This window comes from Schistocerca serialis, chromosome 2 (assembly GCF_023864345.2).
Source record: "Schistocerca serialis cubense isolate TAMUIC-IGC-003099 chromosome 2, iqSchSeri2.2, whole genome shotgun sequence".
NCBI classification, from domain to species: Eukaryota; Metazoa; Arthropoda; class Insecta; order Orthoptera; family Acrididae; genus Schistocerca; species Schistocerca serialis.
In genome coordinates this window covers 382,206,303-382,226,377 of record NC_064639.1, presented here as the reverse complement: position 1 = coordinate 382,226,377, position 20,075 = coordinate 382,206,303, and the positions used below count along the sequence as shown (strand labels likewise).

Sequence of the window (20,075 nt, the reverse complement as noted above, 5' to 3'; positions counted from 1 at the left end):
GGTCCACTATCAAAGGTATAAGAACGATTTTCTCCTGTAACTTTAGACTCGGTGGTTTCCGAACCAGGGTCCCTTACCTCGTATTGATGCAGTCTCCATCGTCCCTGACAGTTTGTAACATCATCACTAAATCACCTTGTACACCTTAAGAGCTATGAGCACGGGTTCATCTTCGCTACTGTGAAATACATTTCTTCTGCTGCAAGCTCTTTGCTATTACGAACGAACTACAGAATGTATTAAACAAATGAGGACACATTGCTCTGATACGGTCCATAGATAGAGCGTGCTGTAATAAATTAGTTAAGATGAAACGAGCATGTGTTTTGTTAAGTTTGTGAAATGCTTTTACATTGCAGTGTTTTTTTACCGCTTGCCAGTGTAATGGAAGCCTACTATTACTGTACTGTGCGGTTTCTTCCATTTTCCAGACCATAACAGAAGGTCATGTCCGCCACTTACCGTGTGGAATAATAAGCTTCCATTATGCAAAGATAAAATTACAATGTAAAAGCATTTTACAAATTTATCGAAACGCAAACTAGTCCCATTAGAAGTAATGTATGTGCTGCATTTACGCCGAACTGCGAATACGGTTTACAGTAATAATGGGAACAGACATTTACTGCACAGCGAAAAGTAACAGAGGAGTGTGTCTCCATTTATTTAACGCATTCTGTATGTCATTCGTAACAGCAGACAGCTTGCAAGAGATGTGTTTCAGAGTAGTGTAGATGAACAAGTACTCACATCTCTTAAGGAATAAGTTTTACAGCCTATGTTTCTGGACATTGTTTTCGTTATTTTGGTCCATACTACCACCTCACAAAATATCGAATACTTGTATTTGAACACTCTGCTTGTGTTCAATATGTTCTGTCTGGTATGGGCCCAAAGATTCGATCAGTATTTTAGGATAAGAAGCATGAGTGTTCTGTTTCCTATCTCTTTTGTGGACCCGTTGCATTTTCCAGTACCCTGTCAATGAAGTAAAGTCTGCCCCCTGCATTCCCTACAGCTGTCGCATGCTCGTTATTTGACAGAATGCAAAGGTATTTGGAACTTAACCCAGGACAATGATGCAGCCTGTTTTAGTGTTGCATTTTCTACACATAATTAGAGTCGCAAAAGTTTCGGTGTTAGTCCATTGTGTATTTTATATCCTTACAGAATATAAATTGCATTTTATAAATAATAAAAATTAGTTGAACTCGAAAGTTCTGTATTTTTATGCAACCAAAGCAATTACTTTCGACGCAAGTGCAGTTAACATGCATAAAACGTAAAATATATGTATAATTATTATTGTTGTTTTGTACTCAATAGACTGTTCTTCACCATAGCCAAAGGCAAGAGTTTCCTGTTATGACTGATAAATGTGAAAGTTGTGTGTGATTAACAGTAACATGGTTTATTCATCGAATTATTGAAGCGATGGCTGTTGAAGTTTTGTTTTACAGTTTCTTTTAGTTTACCTTTTTGTTGAGGAAATGGCGTTTTCTAGCACTATGTGGTAAAGCTGTATTGTTTTCTTTATTTTTGCTTCAACATCCCTCTGTTTCAAGTTACAAACCAACATTTTTCGAATGAAACCTTAATTTAAAACTGCAAATATCAATTTTACTATAAATACTGTTTATCCTTAAATAAGAGACAGAAGGATAATGATACAACATAGGACAAAAATGTTCCTCAGGTTACCTGGCCGTTTATATACATTATTTCATTCCATTTTTACATGGTGGTACAGTACAGTAACCTTCTGTAGCTATTATTAAAAAACATTTGTACGTTGCGCAATATTCTTTACTAACTTCAGAACAATACAATTTGCATAGGGTATCAATACGGTATCTGAAAATATAAGAGGACGACGACATTACAATAAATCCGGCGTTGTCCGATCCTGGACTACCATAAAAGCAATAAAAGTTTCAGAAACAGACCAAATAGAATTATGTGGAGAAACATAACGTAATTTACGTTAAAAATCAGGAAAAGCATCCGCCAAGAAGGCAAGATTCCGAATGAAACGCACTAAAAGGCAACCAATAAGGAAAAAATATGAAAAATTAATAAAATAAAATCACCGGCATTAGTTATGAGTAGAGAACGAAGGAGAAACCGAAAAAGGCGTATTACCTCATGGAGGTGACGATAGGCTTAATGGGCAGAACAGGAGCGCGCTGCTACTACGGTCGCAGGTTCGAATTCTGCCTCGGGTATGGATGTGTATGATGTCCTTAGGTTAGTTAGGTTTAATTAGTGAAACTTCCTGGCAGATTATAGCTGTGTGCCGGACCGAGACTCGAACTCGGGAACTTGAGCACTTGCCCGCAAAAGGCAAGTCCCGAGTTCGTGTCTCGGTCCGGCACACAGTTTTAATCTGCCAGGAAGTTTCATATCAGCGCACACTCCGCTGCAGAGTGAAAATCTCTTTCTGGAAACATTCCCCAGGCTGTGGCTAAGCCATGTCTCCGCAATATCCTTTCTTTCAGGAGTGCTAATTCTGCAAGGTTTGCAGGAGAGGTTCTGTAAAGTTTGGAAGGTAGGAGACGAGGTACTGGCAGAAGTAAAGCGGTGAGGACGGGGCGTGAGTCGTGCTTGGGTAGCTCAGTTGGTAGAGCACTTGCCCGCGAAAGGCAAAAGTCCCGAGTTCGAGTCTCGGTCCGGCACACAGTTTTAATCTGCCAGGAAGTTTCATATCCGCTGCAGAGTGAAAATCTCGTTCTGGAGGTTTAAGTAGTTCTAAGTCAGATGTTAAGTCCCATAGTGCTTAGAGCCATTTAAACCTCAGAACCATTTGAACAGGAGCCCCAGCGCAAACTGTAAACACAGCCGTACACGAGACCGGCTCCAGAGACCCATCCGCATTCATGTAGTGCGCACATATGAATGACAGGAACTCATGCAGAACACTGGGCTAGTAGTAATGACAGTCACCATGCGGCGCTGCCGTCGTGTGTACAGCGTGGTACTGGTGGATGTAAATTCAGATAGTAACGGATAAATTAAGAAATAAGTAAAAACATAGTAGAGCATATAGGAATAAACACAATATAGGACATTCCAGATGGAAAGCTATGCAAGGGAGGCATGGAGAACCCTTATTTTCAAAAGCAGTACAAGTATAGTGAAGTAAAATACGAAGAGAATTAAAATAACGGCTAGACTACAAATATATGGTTAAAAGGTAACAAAGCTAAAAAACAGAACTGCATAAAAAGTCTATATACCACCATTTGTCCATCTGTAACACAGATATCTCTTCATCCAGAATCCAGAAGACGCACGCTACTGGTCCATTACATTATGCAGCGTTGGTAGAGCACACTTTTTGTAATTTATAATTCTGAATTACACTACTATACAACACTACACGACACTACACTGCTCTACTGTACTTGGAATCAGAACTAAACCGGATTTCTCATTTGTCTGGATGGTTAGCCCCCAGCACGCAGAGGTGCACAGGGGCTGCGCTGCACCGCCACTCAACGAGTAGAGATTTGGAGCTGGCTGCCAGGGACTCAGGAAATCCTTCCTACACCTCCCCGAGGCTCGTCACCTCACTGTTTCCGGAAGGCGCGATTCGTTATCATGATGTACGGCCTCGTCTTGGTTGTGCCTCACTCTCGTAGGCCTGCAGGTCATAAGCTGAATATTTCAGCCGTCAGCGAATTCAGCTTAAGCTAGAGTTCCTCATTCCTTTTCATATTATAGGTGTTGCATTTCTGAGCTGCAACGTCTTGTCTAATGACAAGTCCCCAGACGATCCTGAAATATTGTAAATTGTTCCAAAACCACTATTCCAGCCCGCGTCTAGCTCCACCACACGAAATGGAGATACGGAAGTGAGTCAGCTGCTCGGGCGCGTCACGGAAACGAGAGAAGCTGTCACGTTGGGCAACGGGTAACACACTCAGCTCGCCGGTTGCCGCCGGATCTCCTCCGGCTATTTGGGTCGACTTTACGGCGCGGACAGTGAGCCAGCGAGCCGAGATTTGCGGCGGGTGGCGCGGAATTTGTGCGCGCTTTGACGCGTCTTTGTCAACAGGGCAGCCTAATGGACAGCGCGGCTTGTAAACAGGCTCCATCGGCGGCGCGCATTAACGTCCGCCGGGCGGTGATTTACGCGCCGTTGTTTTTGCTGTTTTTGCCCGGGCTGCCACTCCCGCGCACTGGATGCCACCGAGGCGGAGCGAATATTTCACGAGGCGGGCCGCGCGGCCCACCGGCAGCTGCGCTTCTTGCGGCCGCCTTATCGCGGCCGGGGGAGGAGCCGCCGGGCACTCTCTGCGCGCGCATCGCGCCTCTTTTTGTGCAGGCGTCAGCCTTTCAGCGTGCTCCGCCACTTCTGCGTCGCCTGTTTATGAGAGCAGGTGTGTACCTCATTTATACACCAATAAACCGCAGCACAAACACTGTCATTATACACTCACTACTCTACATATACCCATATAACTTTTAGCAAAATGTTCCCATCATCATAAGTCTGAATTTTCGAAAGTCTACCGTAAATTTAAGTGGCATGCGTGAGAAAAGCTGCTAGTGTCCACGTTATATCTAGGTTCAAAATGGCTCTGAGCACTATGGGACTTAAATTCTGAGCTCATCAGTCCTCTACAACTTAGAACTACTTAAACCAGGGCCGGCCAAACGCTGCACAGTGTGCAGACGTGCGGAAGTGCTGCACATGTGCGCACGTGTGCGACAGCGAGCGACAGCGACATCTCTTATTAGACATGTGTCCTAAATGAACGGAGGCGGCTCCGCTTCCCTGTTTATGTGGTACAAGCAAGAGCGCAACATGCCCAGTCTCGTTTACCCCTGGTGTCCGTAACCTTAACAGAGAAGTACTGAGAAATGGCAGGTACTGTGAAAAAGCAGAGGGCGGGAGATCTATGTTCTCAGTCGTTTAAAAATGACTGGGAACTGCAATTCTTTTTTGTAGCCGTTGGCGAAAACTCACAGTGTTTGCTGTGCCGCCGAATAATAGGCGGCCAGCGTAAGTTTTCAATTGGAAGACGCTACAATGCACATCACAAAGACAAATGTAGTGTACTCAACAGTGAAGAACGGCAAGCAAAATTAAATTTCCTTAAGAAAATGGATGAAACACATAAACTCGATTTTACTGTACGTCAAAGTAACTGGTACTTCTTGAACTCTTAGTTTCTGTGTTACATTTATGTCTATATTACTGTACACTGTACAATGTACTGTTTTCAATTTTCCAGAATGACAACCACACTAAATCTTCACTGCGAGCAAGTTTTAAAATCGCATTAAGAATTGCACAATCTGGGAAACCCTTTTCCGAAGGGGAGTTTGTGAAGGGGTGTCTGATTGATGCTGCAGAACTTGTGTGTCCCACGAACGTTAGCAGGTTTCAAGAAATCAGTCTATCCAAACAAACAGTGACAAGACGTATCAGTGCTATGGCCGGCGATGTGCACAGGCAGCTAATAAATAAGGCTAAAGACTTTGTTGCTTTCTCTGTTGCGCTCAATGAAACAACAGATCTTACAGATACAGCCCAGGTTGTGATATACATACGAGGTGTCAATAACGCACTTTGTGTAACAGAGGACTTTTGGACTTTTGAAAGGGACTACTACAGGTGCGGACTTACTCCGAGCTGTCGAGCAAGGGATTGATGGTGTTGGTATGGACTGGAATCGGTTAGTCTCAGTGACCACAGATGGAGCACCATCAATGCAAGGCCATCAGAGAGGACTCATAGCACGGCTGCGCAAAAAGCTAGGGCGCACATACGAGACGTTGTATGGAATTCACTGCATTGTGCATCGAGAGGCGTTTTGTGAAAAATCAGTAACGTTAGCAAACGTCATGCACATTGTTGTGCGTACTGTAAACTATCTGAAGACACATGGGCTTACGCATCGCCAGTTTCGGCGGTTCTTGGCGGAATTAGGATCGGAGTACGGCGACATACCTTACTATACCGAAGTACGCTGGCTCAGTCGAGGTAAAATGTTGAAAATTTTTTTTGATTTACGTTTCGTCATAGTAACATTCTTACATGAGAACGGAAAAAGTGAACCTATGTTGGAAGACCCTTGTTGGATATCAGACCTTGCATTTCTCGTGGACATTACGTCTCACTTGAACAGCCTGAACGTCAGATTGCAAGGTCAAAATACTCGTAATTTAATTTCTGACATATTGGAAAAAGTAAATGCCTTTGAAAGGAAACTTGCGCTTTGGGAGAGCCAGCTATTGACAGAAAACACTGCACATTTCCCGACTCTTGGACTGGTCCATGAAAGTGCTAGATTTCAAGAATACGTGTCAATAATTGTAAAAATTAAGGAAAAATTTCGAGCACGATTTGCAGATGTTCCGAGTTTGTCTCCTGTCATTCGCCTCTTTGCTCGACCGTTCTCGTCGTCCGAATGGTCTACAGATTGACCTGATCGACATACAGTGCAACTGCTGTGTTCGGATGCACGCTGAGTTGGCATCCCTTCGCTCCCAGCTTCAGGCAGTGTTGGCTTCGGTCACACAGCTTGAGGCTGTTGCCGATGGGCATCACTGTGGGGGTCCGGATGGGGGTTTGTCGGGGACGGCCAGCTCGTCCCACGCATCCCTCGATCGGACTACGACTGTGGTTGCGCGGGATACTGCCCGCATTGAGGCTGATCCCTCACCTGTGGTAGAGTGGGAGGTCGTCTCAAGGTGTGGCAGGGGGCGAAAGACATTCCGGAGGGCTGAACGGAAGGCCTCTCCAGTTTGTCTGACGAACCGGTTTCCGGCTCTGTCTCAGGCTGATACTGATCTTCGGCCTGACATGGCTGCTTGTCCTGTTCCAGAGGTTGCCCCTCAGTCTGCAAGATCCGGGCGGTCGCAGAGGGTGGGCTTACTGGTAGTTGGGAGCTCCAACGTCAGGCGCGTAATGGGGCCCCTTAGGGATATGGCAGCAAGTGAGGGGAAGAAAACCAATGTGCACTCCGTGTGCATACCGGGGGGAATCATTCCAGATGTGGAAAGGGTCCTTCCGGATGCCATGAAGGGTACAGGGTGCACCCATCTGCAGGTGGTCGCTCATGTCGGCACCAATGATGTGTGTCGCTATGGATCCGAGGAAATCCTCTCTGGCTTCCGGCGGCTATCTGATTTGGTGAAGACTGCCAGTCTCGCTAGCGGGATGAAAGCAGAGCTCACCATCTGCAGCATCGTTGACAGGACTGACTGCGGACCTTTGGTACAGAGCCGAGTGGAGGGTCTGAATCAGAGGCTGAGACGGTTCTGCGACCGTGTGAGCTGCAGATTCCTCGACTTGCACCATAGGGTGGTGGGGTTTCGGGTTCCGCTGGATAGGTCAGGAGTCCACTACACGCAAAAGCGGCTACACGGGTAGCAGGGGTTGTGTGGCGTGGGCTGGGCGGTTTTTTTAGGTTAGTTGGCCTTGGGCAAGTACAGAAAGGGCAACAGCCTCAACGGGTGCAGGGCAAAGTCAGGACATGCGGACCAAGCAGCAATCGGTATTGTAATTGTAAACTGTCGAAGCTGCGTTGGTAAAGTACCGGAACTTCAAGTGCTGATAGAAAGCACCGAAGCTGAAATCGTTATAGGTACAGAAAGCTGGCTGAAGCCAGAGATAAATTCTGCTGAAATTTTTACAAAGGTACAGACGGTGTTTAGAAAGGATAGATTGCATGCAACCGGTGGTGGAGTGTTCGTCGCTGTTAGTAGTAGTTTATCCTGTAGTGAAGTAGAAGTGGATAGTTCCTGTGAATTATTATGGGTGGAGGTTACACTCAACAACCGAGCTAGGTTAATAATTGGCTCCTTTTACCGACCTCCCGACTCAGCAGCATTAGTGGCAGAACAACTGAGAGAAAATTTGGAATACATTTCACATAAATTTTCTCAGCATGTTATAGTCTTAGGTGGAGATTTCAATTTACCAGATATAGACTGGGACACTCAAATGTTTAGGACGGGTGGTAGGGACAGAGCATCGACTGACATTATACTGAGTGCACTATCCGAAAATGACCTCGAGCAATTAAACAGAGAACCGACTCGTGGAGATAACATCTTGGACCTACTGATAACAAACTGACCCGAACTTTTCGACTCTGTATGTACAGAACAGGGAATCAGTGATCATAAGGCCGTTGCAGCATCCCTGAATATGGAAGTTAGTAGGAATATAAAAAATGGGAGGAAGGTTTATCTGTTTAGCAAGAGTAATAGAAGGCAGATTTCAGACTACCTAACAGATCAAAACGAAGATTTCTGTTCCGACACTGACAATATTGAGTGTTTATGGAAAAAGTTCAAGGCAATCGTAAAATGCGTTTTAGACAGGTACGTGCCGAGTAAAACTGTGAGGGACGGGAAAAACCCACCGTGGTACAACAACAAAGTTAGGAAACTACTACGAAAGCAAAGAGAGCTTCACTCTAAGTTTAAACGCAGCCAAAACCTCTCAGACAAACAGAAGCTAAACGATTCAAAGTTAGCATAAGGAGGGCTATGCGTGAAGCGTTCAGTGAATTCGAAAGTAGAATTCTATGTACCGACTGGACAGAAAATCCTAGGAAGTTCTGGTCTTACGTTAAATCAGTAAGTGTCTCGAAACAGCATATCCAGACACTCCGGGATGATGATGGCATTGAAACAGAGGATGACACGCGTAAAGCTGAAATACTAAACACCTTTTTCCAAAGCTGTTTCACAGAGGAAGACCGCACTGCAGTTCCTTCTCTAAATCCTCGCACAAACGAAAAAATGGCTGACATCGAAATAAGTGTCCAGGAATATAAAAGCAACTGGAATCACTCAACATAGGAAAGTCCACTGGACCTGACAGGATACCAATTCGATTCTACACAGAGTACGCGAAAGAAATTGCCCCCCTTCTAACAGCCGTGTACCGCAAGTCTCTAGAGGAACGGAAGGTTCCAAATGATTGGAAAAGAGCACAGGTAGTCCCAGTCTTCAAGAAGGGTCGTCGAGCGGATGCGCAAAACTATAGACCTATATCTCTGACGTCGATCTGTTGTAGAATTTTAGAACATGTTTTTTGCTCGAATATCATGTCGTTTTTGGAAACCCAGAATCTACTATGTAGGAATCAACATGGATTCCGGAAACAGCGATCGTGTGAGACCCAAATCGCTTTATTTGTTCATGAGACCCAGAAAATATTAGATACAGACTCCCAGGTAGGTGCTATTTTTCTTGACTTCCGGAAGGCGTTCGATACAGTTCCGCACTGTCGCCTGATAAACAAAGTAAGAGCCTACGGAATATCAGACCAGCTGTGTGGCTGGATTGAAGAGTTTTTAGCAAACAGAACACAGCATGTTGTTATCAATGGAGAGACGTCTACAGACGTTAAAGTAACCTCTGGCGTGCCACAGGGGAGTGTTATGGGACCATTGCTTTTCACAATATATATAAATGACCTAGTAGATAGTGTCGGAAGTCCCATGCGGCTTTCCGCGGATGATGCTGTAGTATACAGAGAAGTTGCAGCATTAGAAAATTGTAGCGAAATGCAGGAAGATCTGCAGCGGATAGGCACTTGGTGCAGGGTGTAGCAACTGACCCTTATCATAGACAAATGTAATGCATTGCGAATACATAGAAAGAAGGATCCTTTATTGTATGATTATATGATAGCGGAACAAACACTGGTAGCAGTTACTTCTGTAAAATATCTGGGAGTATGCGTGCGGAACGATTTGAAGTGGAATGATCATATAAAATTAATTGTCGGTAAGGCGGGTACCAGGTTGAGATTCATTGGGAGAGTCCTTAGAAAATGTAGTCCATCAACAAAGGAGGTGGCTTACAAAACACTCATTTGACCTATACCTGAGTATTGCTCATCAGTGTGGGATCCGTACCAGATCGGGTTGACGGAGGAGATAGAGAAGATCCAAAGAAGAGCGGCGCGTTTCGTCACAGGGCTATTTGGTAACCGTGATAGCGTTACGGAGATGTTTAACAAACTCAAGTGGCAGACTCTGCAAGAGAGGCGCTCTGCATCGCGGTGTAGCTTGCTCGCCAGGTTTCGAGAGGGTGCGTTTCTGGATGAGGTATCGAATATATTGCTTCCCCCTACTTATACCTCCCGAGGAGAGGTTAGAGCGCGCACGGAGGCTTTCAGACAGTCGTTCTTCCCGCGAACCATACGCGACTGGAACAGGAAAGGGAGGTAATGACAGTGGCACGTAAAGTGCCCTCCGCCACACACCGTTGGGTGGCTTGCGGATTATAAATGTAGATGTAGATGAAGGACAAGTTCTTTTCAGTGCGAAGTACAAAAGAATTCTACGAATATTTTTCACAACAAGAATTTCTACGCCTGCACCGAGAAGCCGCGAGAGTTATGTCCATGTTCGGGTCGACATATGTTTGTGAAAGATTTTTCTCGGTGATGAAAATGAATAAATCAAGTTTTCGATCAAGCATAAGTGATGAAAATCTTCGCAACTGCTTGCGTTTGTGAATGAGCCGTGCTTTGTGCCCGATATTAACTATATCATTTCTCATGACCAGTGATAAACGTGTTTGGATTTATTCCTTTCATAATTAAAAATTATTGTTTACTATCTGTGCATTATTGCCTCATTCTGCTCCATGTTACATTATTATCAGGAAAGTTGGTCATTAAACCAATTGTTCCAATGTATACTTACATTTAGGGTTTTTTTCTTAATGTGTGAAGGGCTACGCTCAGCTGAAGTCGATAAAACATAACATTCATCTAACTGTCAGTTATTATGCAAATTTCAGACGGAACTGATGAAAGATATAGCAATAATGGTATAGAAACAACAGGTGATCATCGAGAGGTCTGCGGTTATCATTCTGTTCAGGGGTCAGTGAGACAGAAATTATGTGAGTGTAACTGAGGGCACCGAGAATTAGTTATAAGAAACCTTGCATTAGTTTAATGTTATTTGATATCATGAATAAGGTTGGTTGGAAGTCGCTAAGTGCTCTCTTTCTTAAACACTAGATCAAAAACATAACGGGTATTTACGTGCCGTCAGTCAAGCTGCCTTAATAAAAACCCACAGTTGTTAACTGTATTACTTGTCTTACTGGGTTACACTGTTAACACAAAAGTATACGTCTCAATGAGTAGACTGTGACAGTATTTTAAATGATTAATACGCGAAATACCTTCCCATGGTTGACTTGCAAGCTGTGGAAAGAGTGCTAGAATGCGCCGGTACAGAATATCCCAGCAAGTGGATAAAGCGACATCTGTGCGTAGAAACATGCACTACGTAAACGCTGACGGCTGCGGCGTGCACGCTGTAACCCGGAAGTTACACATGTGCTGGAGCACTGCATGCGTGCAGAATTTCTGACCGGCCCTGACTTAAACCTAACTAACCTAAGGACATCACACACACCCATGCCCGAGGCAGGATTCGAACTTGCGACCGTAGCGGTCGCGCGTTTCCAGACTGTAGCGCCTACAACCTCTCGGCCACCCCGGCCGACTTATATCTAGGTTTGCCACAACAGCTGACACACAACGAGAGGAAGTTGGCTGAACGTATAGTTGACAGCAATTTTATTTTTTTGAGCCATCACTCTTCTGACTGATTAGATGCGGCCCACCACGAATTCCTCTCCTGTGCCTACCTCTTCATCTCAGATTAGCACTTGCAACCTACGTCCTCAATTATTTGCTGAATTTATTCCAATCTCTGTCTTGCTCTACGGTTTTTGCCCTCTACTGCTCCCTGTAGTACGATGGGAGACATTCCCTCATACCTTAACAGCTGTATTATCGTCCTGTCCCTTCTCCTTATCCAGTGTTTTCCACATATTTCTTTCCTTTCCGATTCTGCGCCGAAGCTCCTCAGTCATTCGTTTGTAGCACCACATCTCAAATGCTTCGTTCTCTAGCGTTCCGTTTTTCTACAGTCCGTGTTACACTACCATGAATTACTGTGCTCCAAAAGACAGTAATAACAATTTTAAGACCGGGAAGCAAGGAGAGCGAGCACGTGATCATACACTAAGCTTTATTACATCCACATTACTGAAGCCTTTAGTAAATCATCCGGAAACGTCAGTAAGTCTACTATGCTGATGGTTTCAGTACATGACTCATACGCGGTCCAGTCACACTGACGTGATTACCATTTATGTTCGATTTTCAATCCAATAAACTTGACCAACAGCCGTACACTTTAAGATATTTTATTTTGAAAGCAACCAGTTTGGGCAATTCATTTTATCATCTTCAGGCCCCATACGCTTTTTCAAATCAACGAACCTATCGCAGAGCACCATAAAACTGGATATGGTGAATTCCAATTGTTGTGCAGCTGATTCATACGATTCATACAGTTGCTGTCATATATCTTAAAGTGTACAGTTGTTGGTAACGTTTACTGAATTGAAAAGTACGTACCAGTCGATGACCCCTGGCCGTAATGTACCAACAGAGATTGAAATGATGATCGACGTTGACATTCAATGGTTGCTCACAGCACTAGCAGTGGAGGGTGTACAAAATGTGTCTGGGGGGACGCGGAAAACAGTGGAATTGCTATTGTAATGCGAACATGGCACGATTTATTTGACGTCCAATAGGTCACCGTCATTGGCTTTTGGGCCAAGAATGGAAACATTCCCGACACGGTTAAGTTCGTAAACTGTTCGCGTGCGGCCGTGGTTAAAGTATACTGTGCATGGCAAAATGGCACTATCCAAAATTGGCGCCGAGGCAACTGTGATGTATCATGGGCCATAGAGGAGAGGGGTGAACGGCGGCTTTGGAGACTGGAGGAAGACACGCTACTGTTGAGAAGCTGGCTGTTCAGATGAACCAAGTGGCTATCAATAGTGTCTTCTCAATGACCGTTCAGCAAACGTTGCTGCGTATGGGCCTCCGCAACAGGTGCCTCGTTCATGCACCCACCCTGATTGCTGTTCATCGTCGAAGAATTCCGGAATTTGCACACCGTTACCGCAACGGGACATCCACTAAGTGGCGATAGCTAGCCTTTTCAGATGAATCAAATGCATGCTCCATCGAACAGATGGCCGTTGGTTTTACGCCCCTACAACTATCGTTTGAGGGGGATGGGGAGGGGGGGTTCTAAAGGAGGAAGCGTTATGGTCTGGCGTCTCTTTTCCTGGCTTTCCCTGGTGATCCCGTCATTCCGGAAGGCATAATGGATCAATACAAGTATTCATCTATCCTTCTGGACCATGTGCACTCCTATATGCAATGTAGAAGAGGTTTCAAAAATCAGCCAACTAGTTGAAAAAAAAGCTTTATTAGACCTTGACCTAGGTTTCGATATGCTGTTTCGCAGACATCTTTAGGATTTTGATATGCAGTTTTGTTTTTCCTCGGAACGATGGCATCTACAAGTAGGACAGTATTGCGCCACGCAGCTCACAATCTACGTCCGTGGTTCAAAGAGCACAAGGGTGAGTTAACCGTACTCCCATGCCCACCAAACTACCTGAATTTAAACCAAATCAAGAATCTGTGTGACCATTTCGATTGGACTGTTCGCGTCATGTGTCCTCAACCGAGAAACCTTACGCAACTGGCCATGGTACAGCAGTCTGCGTGGCTCCACATCCCTGTCGGTACCTTCCAGAACCTCGTTGACTCCCTTCCTACACGTCCACAATGTCAAAGGGGTTATTCGCGCTACTGGTAGGTGGTCACATTAATGTGACTGGATAGTACAGTAATTCTATCCAGAAAAACCCTAGAGCTATAACAGAAATATAAAGATGACTTAAATTTTAAGAGCAAAAATGAGTTCCCGCAGCACTACTAACTACTAAAACGGCACAACACTAGGCCGTTTTCACTCCATTGAACCTACATGGGAAGTCACCTAATCTGCACTAGCAATTAACTTCACCACGCTTTCCTGGGATGTGAGAGTGGATCCTGGGCGGATGGCACATTCTGCTTGCTTACCACTTTTCAAGAAATGCCAGGCACTCGCATGGCGGCCGTCCCCACACTGTCTCCTTTTGCTATTAATTTTTAATACTTGTTTGTACTCAGTCATGGTTTCCTTGTGTCAGTCAGACTTGTCTCTATTCTAAAGTTATTACTTATGTCTTCTAAACCTTACTTTTAACTATTAATGTGTTATTTCAGCTATCTCTATTCTATAATTAGCGAAGACAGTATTTGGCTCGCAGTCTATGTTGGCGGTCCACCAGAAGGATCATTAGGTGTGCGCGGTACTTGCGGAAACCCACCTCCACCATTGTTCTGCATTCTGGGTGCTGCTAGACGGTCGCACCCACACCCTGCACTCTCTCTCTCCCCCGCCCCCCCCCCCCTATCTCGACCCTCCATTGCACCTCTCTGCCCACTGCCCTACACAGAAATCCCACACGCAAAAGCCAAGTGCTTCTCTTCTTTAAGAAGTTCACTCCGGCATGTGTGATAGGCGGCTAACGCAATACCATCCGATCGGATGCCGTTACCACCGTTAGTTCACGCTCGACTCTACCAGTTATACTATTACCAAACAATAATGTGTGACTTCTTGCGTGTCAGCCAGGCATCACGAATAGATCTGAATACAGAATACAATTTTGGGTGATCCTTCAACGAGATATCACATATTTTGTTATTGATTTAGTGTAAAATTATTTTGTATGATATCTGATTGTTTTAAAAATAAAAAGTCAATATATTAAAATAGCAGCCTAGGGCGTCTGAATACCACAGCCACCCCACGGAGACAAACGAGAAAAGCAGGGTCGTGATAAGAAATTTTTTTGGAAATTTGTAGTAAGTTCCTATGGGACCAGAGTGCTGAGGTCATCGGTTCCTAGGCTTACACACTTCCTAATCTATCTTAAACTAACTTACGCTAAGGACAAAACATACACCCATGCCCGTCGAATCTCCGACGGGGTGAGCCGTGCGAATCGTGGCAAAGCGCCCAAGACCGACTAACCCGCGAGCCGCCGCCATATGAAGGAAAGCATGAATACGTGCGCCGTCCCACAGTGAGAATCACAATTTCCAGTTCGGCCTGAATCCTGAATGTATTAATGAATTTTATTTGTCGCCTGAAAGGATTCTATCGTGCACCATTCAATTAACACATAGCCCTGTTGATTTCGTTGCGCTGCAAAATATGTCGTCAGCTATTAAATATTTTGCTATGGGGAAAAGAAGTTATTGCCTTACTACTTTTTTACTCTCAGTTGTGTTCACTTGCAATAGATTTCGAAACATATACGACTTCATATTCTGGGAAAGGTGTGATAAAGCACCGCTAATGTATCTCGTTAACATCTCTCAACATCCTTTGATGCGTACCTGGAAGACTGTCATCTTCTCCTTTTTCGATGAACTTGGGAGTCTTCCAGATATCACTCTAGAGCTTGCTGGGGGACATTGGCAGGACTTACTTGTGGTGCTACATCACACCTTTTCCGGGAGATAAAGCCGTTGTTGCTTCTAAACCGATTGCAGATAAACACAGAGCACTCTGTTCTTCATAGAAAAATAATACACTGGTCTAATTTTCGAATAGCTATAGACCGCATGTGATCGGAACAATAACAACTAACTTTAGAGAGATGATTTGCGTAATTTTTTTTATTATTTTTTTTATTTTTTTTTTTATCCTCGGGTACACAGCCTTGTGAGACCAAATGAGGAACTTCATTAAATGTATTTATCACTGCAAATATGGACACCCATCAGCTGTGTAATGTAATGACGACAATGAAAATTTGTACCGGACGGGGACTCTAATCCTCTAATCCGGATAACACGCTTATTGCGAGCGGTCGCCTTACCATAGGGCTATCCGAACACGACTCAGTGCCAGACCCAATCTTCCATATGACATCATCCACGTGTCTACAACCTTTACTCGTACATCCGTTACGTATATACCCGTACAGATGAGAGTCTCTTGCCCGATATCGGCGGATAGATACGATCATACCGTAATTCGGAATAACCCAGGCACTGGAATATCATGAACTGGGAACTTTCACTTATCCTCGTGAGACGAAATGAGAATAATGTGTTGTGTGGTGTCAGATCAGGTAAAACGAAAATTTGGTGGTCAACTGACAATTACTTATACAGTGGTAAACATAATGAGAAGGAATTTGGTGTAGTTTTTCCGAGTCCTAGGTTGCATTTACAAATGTCAGCTTTGAAATTCAGAACACGAGTCGCATTTTATTGTTGACATTCGTGTTGTTATGTAAGTGCTGAGTGGATGGATTCTTGTCTTTGGTGGTCCTCGGCAGTAGACGCGCTTCCCAGGCAGCTGTCAGAAACGCCTGCCACCCAGTGCGCCCCCTGCCGCTTCCTGCTGACTGTTGCCAGTGCCGTGTCGCTAAGACACGAGCGACCCACCCCTGGCGTCTCGGAGACCTCCCGAAGCCTAGCGGGGTCCGTTTGCAAAGTTGCGGCGCGCCGGCCGGGAAGTGATTAAAACTTGCCCCTGCGGCGATAATGCCGCCGCCTTCGCCTTCCTCGAGGCCCCAACTTGCCGCCAACTCAATTAAACTGGCGCCGCGGCCCGCGAGCCAGTCTCCGGCAAGAAGAAGAACTCCCGAGGACCGCTCGAGTTCTGGGGCCGCGCTGCGTAGAGTCCGGACAAGTGCCGGAGGGCGCGCTGCGAGCGAAAATTGCCCGCAAGTAATATTCAGTCGCAACTGCGAAGCGCGCCAGCGACGCCGCGGGGGCTTCCTCAACCCTCTGCCGCATCGTATTCTAGAGTCGTTCGCAATCTCGTCCATTTCCAATTATTATCACAACCTGGTCGACTTATTACACTTAAAGCTCCCCAGAGCCACCTACCGTTTATTTATATGCATCTAGCCATTAAAATTGCTATACCATGAAGACAGCATGCTGCAAACGTCAGTGAGTATATTTGATTCTTGGATATGCATCTCAAATATAGACTAGACATATGGGAAATAAGTAAGTAAACTGTTTATTATTTCAAAAGAATAGCCTTAACTGTTCATAGCTTTATCTTACTGTGACACAAGATGGTCAAAGCCTTCCGGGAAAGATGTTTGCGGCTCTCTGTGAAACCATGATTGTATCCAGGCGTGCGCCTCTTTGTCCGAAGCAAATCGACGACCACGAATGCCTTTCTCCAAAAACATGGAAACCGCACGGGGAGGGATGGGGATTGTATGGAGGGTGCGTAAAGGGTTCCCAGCGAGAAGTTTGCAGCGTAGTCGAAACAACCTTGGCAGCATATGGGTGGGCCCACGCCAGGGTACAATCATGGTTTCGTAGGCAACCGCAGACATTTTCGCGCGGATGGATTGACCGTCTTCTCTCACAGTAGGATAAAAAAACAGCAGTTACAGCCATTACTTTTGATATAAGAAACAGTTTAGTTACTTTCTCTATATATCTCGTCTTCGCCGGCCGCAGCGGCCGAGCGGCTCTAGGCGCTCCAGTCTGGAACCGCCCGACCGCTACGGTCTCAGGTTCGAATCCTGCCTCGGGCATGGATGTGTGTAATGTCCTTAGGTTAGTTAGGTTTACGTAGTTCTAAGTCTAGGGGACTGATGACCTCAGATGTTAAGTCCCATAGTGCTCAGAGCCATTTGAACCATTTGTGCCGGCCGAAGTGGCCGTGCGGTTAAAGGCGCTGCAGTCTGGAACCGCAAGACCGCTACGGTCGCAGGTTCGAATCCTGCCTCGGGCATGGATGTTTGTGATGTCCTTAGGTTAGTTAGGTTTAACTAGTTCTAAGTTCTAGGGGACTAATGACCTCAGCAGTTGAGTCCCATAGTGCTCAGAGCCATTTGAACCATTTGAACCATTTGTCTCGTCTTCCTTTGACTGCGCTTACACATCTTACGTGTGAGCAAAGATAATGCAGCGGGTTTATCATTCAAAACTCGCATTTTAACGTTGAGTGTTTCTGAGGAGGTCATGCAAAGAAGCAGGAATTTCTACCAGCTCGTGTCTGAATTCGACAGCGCCAGGATTTTTGTCTATCCAGACTGTAGTTCATCGTTCCGCGATATTGCTGCTGGCGTTGTTCGGCTTCCCATAACTGTCATCAGAATATGGAACCGTAGGGTTCAGGACGGCCATAACATCGTGCAGGATCTCAAACTTCTCGCGCTACTGGCACCCGAGAGGAAATAAATATTCGCTTGACTGTCCAAGACCATACATCCACGTGACGTACCATGAGTCAAGCTTGTTTATAGGAACACAGGTATCCACACGGATAATATGATGACGTTTGGAACACCATGGAATGTCAGCTCGTAGACCATTGTTTCAGTTTCGCTCTACGTGGGGAGCAGAGAGGGGGACGCCGACCGAGAGCGCTCAACAACACTATACACGGGACTGGCACCATGTTTTTTCCCGCTAGTTCCGGTTTTGAGTACAGCATCACGATGGACATGGTCATGTACAGAAGCTCCGAGGAGAAGGAACACCGCCAGATTGTTTTCGTTATCATTATACTGATCCAGCATCTGGAATTATTGTGACGGGTAATATTGGGCATATTACGTGATCACCTTTGATTGATATAGCCGCTAATTTAGACAGCCGCCTTTACATCTATGATGTTATAAGGTAGATGGCTGTGCCCTATCTTCGAAGTCTCCGTGACGTTATCTGTCAACAAGATAATGCAAGATCGCAAGTTGCCCTTGCTACCTTGAACTACCTCGACACAGAGGGTGCTCGACTGATTGTCTTGGCCAGCACGTTCTCCAGATCTCCTATTCACAGAAAACAACTGGTCGTAGGTTGCCAGGGTACTAGCCACTAGAATTGATGACTCTGGCATAGACTTGGTTCAAATGGCTCTAAGCATTATGGGACTTAACGTCTGAGGTCATTAGTCCCCTAGACTTATAACTACTTAAACCTAACTAACCTAAGGACGTCACACACATCCATGCCCAAGGCAGGATACGAACCTGCGACCTTAGCAGAAGCGCGGTTCCGGACTGAAGCGCCTAGAACCGCTCGGCCGCAGCTGGCATAGTGTTGAAGCCACGTGGAATGACGTACATATATGTAAAGAATGACACAATGAGACCAAACATGCTGCTGTTATGTATGTTTGTACACAAACAACCAGTTTCTGTCTAGCTACCATCTTCATGGCACAGACTGAGGTCACACGAAGTTAATGGGAAGTTCCGTGGCGTGTCTGTGTTCGATTCAATGCCACTGTAACTCTACCACTTATTTTTACCGCGCTTCTTTCGTTTGTCTTTTAGTCACTTCGTTTTTATTTTCTTGCTTTTACAGAGTCCAGTTTTTATGATTCGCATGTAAAGATACGAACGACATACGAAATTCTTGACAAGAAAAGAGGTTTCTTCCATTCTAGTTCTAAATATAGCAGTATGCTCAGTATGCAATGGGTTTAATCTTATCCCGTCGCATAATTCATTAGGAATGGACAAGTAGGATTGTGGGGAGACTGGTCTAGGTCTTCTGCAGTGGACCAACCAAATTCGACTGAAATGACTGACCCAAATCACTGGAAATCGAACAAAGTATACCTAAATAGGAGTCATGTAAAGTTTACATAGATAGCAAACAGAAAGTTATCGAGAGAAGCAAGTGACTATTTGAAACCTTACGTCTGTCTCAGAGGCGAATTCGTTTGGTTCAGAAATGGAAAAGCGTTTCCCATGACCGATATGTTCATGGTTTCGACAAATGATCAGGCACGCTTTAATTTGTAGCTAGTCATCAAGTGTGTGTGTGTGTGTGTGTGTGTGTGTGTGTGTGTGTGTGTGTGTTTGTGTGTGTGTGTGTAAGAGAGAAAGAGAGAGAGAGAATCAGTTACTTAGCGCTAGCCGATAGTGGTACATAGCAGGAAACTCTTCTCTGCAATAATACCTACACTGCCGATAAGTTGCACTGTTCTTCCCATGTACGCTCTACTGCATCCCATTCTCTACTCATTACTCACATTTCTTACCGCTTAAATATTTTATTCATAACATAAAGGGCGATCAAAAAGTTTCTGTTCCAAGGCCGTACAGTCCAAAATCTGTACGCCAATCAGGCATTGAGGCAATCATCCCACTGA

At 45.0% G+C, this 20,075-nt stretch overlaps 1 protein-coding gene across 1 annotated transcript in view; it reads right to left on the bottom strand.

Moving 5' to 3' along the window:
* The window catches only part of LOC126456009 (T-box transcription factor TBX20-like), a 195,555-nt gene that overhangs the window by 141,254 nt on the left and 34,226 nt on the right, over positions 1-20,075 (bottom strand). The gene's annotated exons all lie outside the window — the stretch shown is intronic.